Source organism: Tupaia chinensis, unplaced genomic scaffold (assembly GCF_000334495.1).
Source record: "Tupaia chinensis unplaced genomic scaffold, TupChi_1.0 Scaffold141490_1, whole genome shotgun sequence".
In the NCBI taxonomy this organism is placed as follows: domain Eukaryota; kingdom Metazoa; phylum Chordata; class Mammalia; order Scandentia; family Tupaiidae; genus Tupaia; species Tupaia belangeri.
The window spans coordinates 1,712,405-1,718,867 of NW_006201352.1; the positions used below are offsets into that span (position 1 = coordinate 1,712,405).

At 43.4% G+C, this 6,463-nt stretch overlaps 1 pseudogene; it reads left to right on the forward strand.

Moving 5' to 3' along the window:
• Positions 1-4,430: 4,430 nt before the first annotated feature.
• Positions 4,431-6,463, forward strand: part of LOC102482773 (N-acylneuraminate-9-phosphatase-like) — a 7,149-nt pseudogene continuing 5,116 nt past the window's right edge.

Genomic DNA, 6,463 nt, shown 5'->3' on the forward strand with positions numbered 1-6,463 from the left:
CATCTTCCTTTCTCCCAAAATGGCTAGATCGCAGGAGCCATGGAGCTGTCTGTCTCTTGAAGAAGGGCTGTGTCGATATGTTACATTTGTAAATGAACTCTCAGTGGCGCCGGGTGGCAGCCGTGTGGATGCAGGGTTGGAATTATGGAGAGGTTTGCAGGGTATGCCCCGGCAGGTGTCTGTGCTAGTTCACAGTAACGGCAGGCAGGTCCCTGAAGGGGGTGAGCACATGTCTTCCCAGCAGCAGGGTTGTAGCACGATGGTCTTTCAGTCAGGTCCCTTTCTGTCTGAAACCACACCCTACCTTTCAGCCCTGCTTAGACAGGCTGTAGGCCTTGGGCTTATGTGTATCTGGAATGTTCCAGACCCCTGCCCAGATCCATCATGGACACTCCCAGCAGGATGCCTCTTACATAGCATAGCGGTTAAGAGCACAGACCCTGGCGCTCGACCCCCTGAGAGACAGATCACAAGAGGACACTGACCCAGCCAGCCCTGGAACGTAGGCCCGTGTGTGTCTCAGGTACTCAGGGAGGTGTCTGGATGCAAACCCAGAATCTTCCCATGTGGTTCAGCTTTGCAGAATGTTACATTTTATTGCTGCATTTTACTGCCACCATCTGGCTCTTTTGTAAAGCTTATTAAAATAAGTTTTGGGGCCAGTCTGTGGCGGGGGGGGTAAGGTGACGGGATCTCATATGACCAACTGTGATTCAAATACTGGACCCAGTGGCTTGAAAAAGATGCCTGGGAGACCAGCAGGTAGCATGGTGGTTAAGGGAGCTGGACTCCCACATGGCTGATCATGGTTCGAGTCCCAGACCTGGCGGCTTGCTTTGTCACTTTCCCTCTATCTATTTCTTTCTCACTCTGTCCTTCTGTGGTCAAAATTAAAAATAAAATAAATAAATAAAGTTAAATTAAAAAAAAAAAAGATACCTGGCACGTGTGTGCATGGCCACAATCCTGAAAGGGGTAATGGGAGAGAAAAGATTGTGAGGTATGGGACCAGGAGTCAGCATAATGGCTATGTTGCTGGCCTCCCACATAGTCGACTGCGGTTCGAGTCCCGGACCCTATAGCTTAAACTCACGCCAGGCGTGTGTGCATGTGCTGTTTACCCAAAATCTCAAGAGGAGAATGAAATAGAAGGGATTTTGTTGCAATCTACCCTGGATGGGATGCTTTTTTACTTCTCCTCTCTCTGTCTCTCTCTCTCTAGTGAGTGCACATGCCCTATAACAGCAAAAACTAAAATTATGTTTATATTAGATCATTTAGAATTAAGAGTCATTGATAGATTTGGAGTTCAAGGCTTTACTGTTAGAAAGTAGTGGCAATTGGTTTTCTTTTCCCCTTCTAGATGTGTTTTTCACCTGATTGTTTAAAGAAAATATTTATTTTCATTCAAATGTATTGATATTTTCTTCTTGCTATATCAAGTGTGCATGTGGGAGTCCTGCCTTAACCACTATGCCACCTGCTGGCCCCAACCCTGGTGATTTTAATTTGGGAAGTGATGCAACCAGTCTTTAATTTTAGAATGACCACATTGACTGCAGACCAAAGGATGGGTAGGCAAAGGAAGAAATTGTTGGCCAGGAAGGCATACAAATCATGAACAGGGAGGCTCGTAAGTGCCCATCCTATTGCGTGTGTTTGCAGGATGTATCATCACTATACATTCTGTTCTTATTAGCACAAATACACCTGCAGAGGGCTTACAAATCCCCTTGTTTCTTGAACGTGTTGAAAATGCCAGTGAGGGGGCCGGCAGGTGGTGTGGTGGTTAAGGGTGCTGGACTCCCACATGGCTGACTGTGGTTTGAGTCCTGGATCTGGCAGTTTGCTTTCTCGTTTTCCCTCTCTCTCACTCTGTCCCCCTCTGATAAAATTAAAAAATATATGAATAAATAAAGTTAAATAAAACAATTTTTTTAAAAAAAGAAAATGCCAGTGAGATCCCAGTTGTAGGCAATCTAGCTTATCAAACTCGACAAGATCCTGTGGTGGCCGAATTCTCTGCTGTTCACTTAAGTGGTATAAGATATTTATAAATCCCATTTAAAATGTAATTATTTTTAAGCGCACTTTTCAAACAAAATCGAAAAGTTGCTGCATGTCATCTTTGATAAGTTTCAACACAGTTTCTTAACCCTCCTCTCTAGAGTATAATTACTCAATCAATCTCCCAGGAGAATCAAAGGAGCTTAGTGGAACACACCTTTCATGCACTAACCAGAATTATGCTTGCTTTGGATTTGCATTTAAAAGTGATTTGCATTGGCATTTTATTTCTTCCGGAAAATAACAAACGTTTCTGATCTTTCTGCAGTATCATGGTCTGAAACTATGGTTATAAATCTTTCAGGTCTTTTATTTGACCAGTTTCTTTAATTTCTGTGCTGTGATGGATAGGGAGAGAAACAAAACTGTAATTTATGATTATTTTCATTTTTTTGCTGGTAAATAAGAGACAAGATTCAGCCCTGGTGTGCAGGTTGGCAATTTGGTTCGTTTCTTGGCTTATGCCTCTGAGTTCCGATGTGGGAGTTATTTCCACTCCCCATCTTTCCAGATGCAATTATCTGATATAATTAATGGAAATATTGTGTTAGATTCTGATTTAAATTTATAGCTGAAACCTATAGGACAGAAGTTTTCACATATGATGTTGGTTTGAGATGAGTTCAAATTAATATCTAAAAATCACTGGTGTATTATAGGCTGACCTCTCCCTCCTTTTATGCTATTTATCTGCAGTCTGTGCTCTGCAGAGTCCAAGTTTTACTTGACAACCCCCAATTTTTACTTAAAAATTTTCTATATTATTATTTCTTTTAGAGGTCTTTGCCATAGGGTGAGTGTGCTTTCCAGAGAGGGAAAAAAAGGGAAAGAGACACAGTGAGAAGGAAAGTGAGAAATCACCCTCCGGAGGATGCCATACTGAAATCCCTTCTCCTCCATTCTCCCTGAAGGATTTTGGGATGCATACGCCTCCACCAAATGTGTTTCAAGCCACCAGATCTGGGACTTGAACCACAGCTGGCCATGTGGGAGCACAGCAATACAACTGCTATGCCATCTGCTGGCCCCAGACAACCTCCAGTTTTTAAAAAGAATATATTTCTTTTGTGAATGAGAGGGAATAAGGAAGACTCCCCACAGGGTCATTGTGCTACGTCCATTCCCAGTCTCAGGTGGCCCTGGACCATGTGCAAGCATGTACCCATTGTGCTCAGAGAAGCCTCCGGCGTGAACCTGGAACTTTCCAGTGCATCAGCCTCGCAGTGTCACGTTTACCACCCCACTGCCATCTAGCCCCTGCAACCTAACATTTTCACATGGCTATCTAGTGGGAGTTTCACCTTTAGTGCCCTCCAGTTGCACTCATACTTCCCTCCACCTCTAAATCTCCTTTCTCAGGCTTTTCTACTTCAGCAAATAGCACTTCCATTCTTCTAGCTGCTTGGATGAGCATGTAGAGTCATCCTTGACTTTTCCTTGAGCATTGCACAAACTCCTTTACCTATGCTCCTCCTAGCACTGTACTCTCATCTTTTACTCCTGCCATTTCCATACCAGGTGTGGAGAAATTTAGAACAGGAGTCCAGAATGACTCACATCTCTCACTGTTTAAGGCTCTGCTTCCTAATTCTGGTTATTTAAAAAAAAATTATTATTATTATTTTTATTTAATTTGCTATATGGCACATGCACTCACCAGAGAGAGAGAGAGAGAGAGAGAGAAAGAGAGCTACCAGGTCTGGGACTTGAACCGCAGTTGACGATGTGGAAATCTCGCACCTTAACCACCACACCACTTGCTAGCCCCAATTCTGGTTATTTTCAATCCTTTGGAATTTATTGAGACTTATGGCTCACATTTGATTTACCTTAGTAAACACGCCAGGCACACCTGAAAAGAACATGATCCTATAATTACTGGTGTAGTATTCTATAAATGCCTCTTAGGATTGTTCAAGTCTCCAATATCCTTACTGAGTTTTGTTCCTTTATAAAAAGTTAATTACTGAAAGAGGGTTATTAACTTCTTTATGTATGATTGTAAAGCTTTAAATTCTCTCCAGTTTTGTCATTGTTTATTTTTAAATCATGTTAAGAATTATAAGCACATTTAAAGTGATCTGTCTTCTTGATAATTGACTCTCTTATCATTTCAAAGTATTCATTATCTCTGGAAATACTACTCTCTCTCTCTTTTCTTATTTTCCCAGACAGTACTGAAAAGTAAGTGTATTTAACTGTACTCAGCTCATAATACAGCAGATAGATAACCAGAATAATAATTCCTGAGATACAGCATGTTCAATTAACTGGCAACAGCCTGGTCAAAAAAAGGCAGAACTTTGTCCTTTAAGAACTAGAACCGAGTGGGCTACGAATGGGCTACGAATGTGGCCAGCATTATGGGGCTGAGCTGGGTGTGGGCCATTTTCTTGGATCTGGACAACACGCTTGACACTGTGAAGGCCAGCAGGAGAGGCATACTGGAGGATTTGGGACACACACACGCACACGCCCAGTGGGAATGGACGTAGCACAATGACCCTGTGGGGAGTCTTCCTTATTCCCTCTCATTCACAAAAGAAATATATTTTAAGCTGCCGGGTCTGAGACTCGAACCACAGTCAACTATGTGGGAGTCCAGCAATGTGACCATCACACCATCACACCATCTGCCAGTCCCTCTCTATTTCTTGTGGTAAAGCGTTTACAATTAATATGCTATTATGAAGAAGAGGCTGAAATCATCTGTGATAAAGTCCAAGGTAAACTCAGCAGGGAAGGGTCACACCCTCAGAGCACATGCACTACTGACCCGAGGACTTCGCACGGGGAAGAAGCCGTCGGGAAACCAAAGGTGGCACACAACTGGAATTGGCCGAAGAACGTTACTTCCTGCGGAAATCTCTCGTTTACTGCACATGACACTGGCAGAAGAGGTCAAAGCCACGCTCAGTGCCCTGCCACGGGAGGTCCGCCTGCTTTTGTTAACGAATGGCGACACAGACCCAAAAGGAGAAGGCGGAGGCTCGTGCCTGTCAGTCCTATTTTGACGCCATTGTTGTAGGTGGAGAGCAGAAAGAGGAGAAATAAGCTCCTTCCATATTTTATCACAGCTGTGATCTCCTCGGAGGGCAGCCGGGGGACTGTGTGATGGTTGGTGACACGTTAGAAACTGATACACAGGGAACCAGCAGTTAGCGTAATGGCTATGTCGCTGGACTCCCACATAGTCGACCACAGTTTGCATCCCGGCCCTGGTGTCTTAAAATTCACGCCGGGCGCGTGTGCGGACGTGCCCAAGATCCTGCTGAGAGGAGAATGGAGGAGAAGGGATTGCAGCGTGACCATCCCCCCTGGGGGGTGATTTCTCGCTTTCTGTCTCTCTGTCTCTCTCTGTCTGTCTGGCGAGCGCACATGCCCTATAGCGAAAACCTCTCCAAAAAAAAAGAGAAACCGATACACAAGGAGGCCTCAGCGCAGGGCTGAAAGCCACAGTCTGGGTAAATAAAAATGGAATAGTGCCACTGAAGTCACCCCCCGCCCCACGTTATGTCGTTTCTTCTGTGCTAGCGTTACCTGCTCTCCTGCAGGTACAGACTGCAAAGCCAGCGTGTCCAGGCGTTTAAGACTTTCACTTAGGATTCGTGGCCATGATTGTGGAAGTTGTCCAAGCCCCTTGCTTCTAACCAACCCTTGGCTGGTATTATTTCTGAAAATCCAGATTACATTCATACAAGTGACTTTCAGTAGTGTAATTCCGAAAATTTGGGGAAGTAAGTAGTCCAAAACACATAAAACGGAGATTTATCAGAGCAGTTGGATCTGGTTAATATGAAATGAGTATTGAGTTATATGAGAATCAAGACATTTCATAGCGAGATTATTTTCCATATTTTCCTTTTTCTTTAACATAAGCCATATTTCTGCCTATTTTGGATGTATACTTTTTAAAAACAATTTTGCCAGAGGACATGTTCACTCGTTAGAGAAAAGAGGGGTAGGAGCGACAAAGCCCCCCTCGGGTAGGTCACGCCGCAATCTCTCCCCCTCCATTTCACCCTCTTTTTGGGGATTTTGGGCATGCACACACATGCCCAACCTGTTTCTCAAGCTGCTGGGTCTGGGACTCAGACCACACAGATGGCTATGTGGGGTCCAACCACTTTAAACATGGTGCCACAGGTGGGCCTGGATACTTTCTTTACTATTATTATTATTATTTTTTTTTATTATATTATTATCATGATCTTCTTTATATTACATTGGATTACATATAACTTTACATTGACTTCCATTGCTTTTTCAAAAGGGAATGCCATGCATGTCAGTCAATACAGAGGCATCGATCGCTTTATCATTCAAAGTCTTTTCCATGCATTTCCCAATAATTATTATTATTATAATTTTTTAAAACAGTCAATCACTATACTAT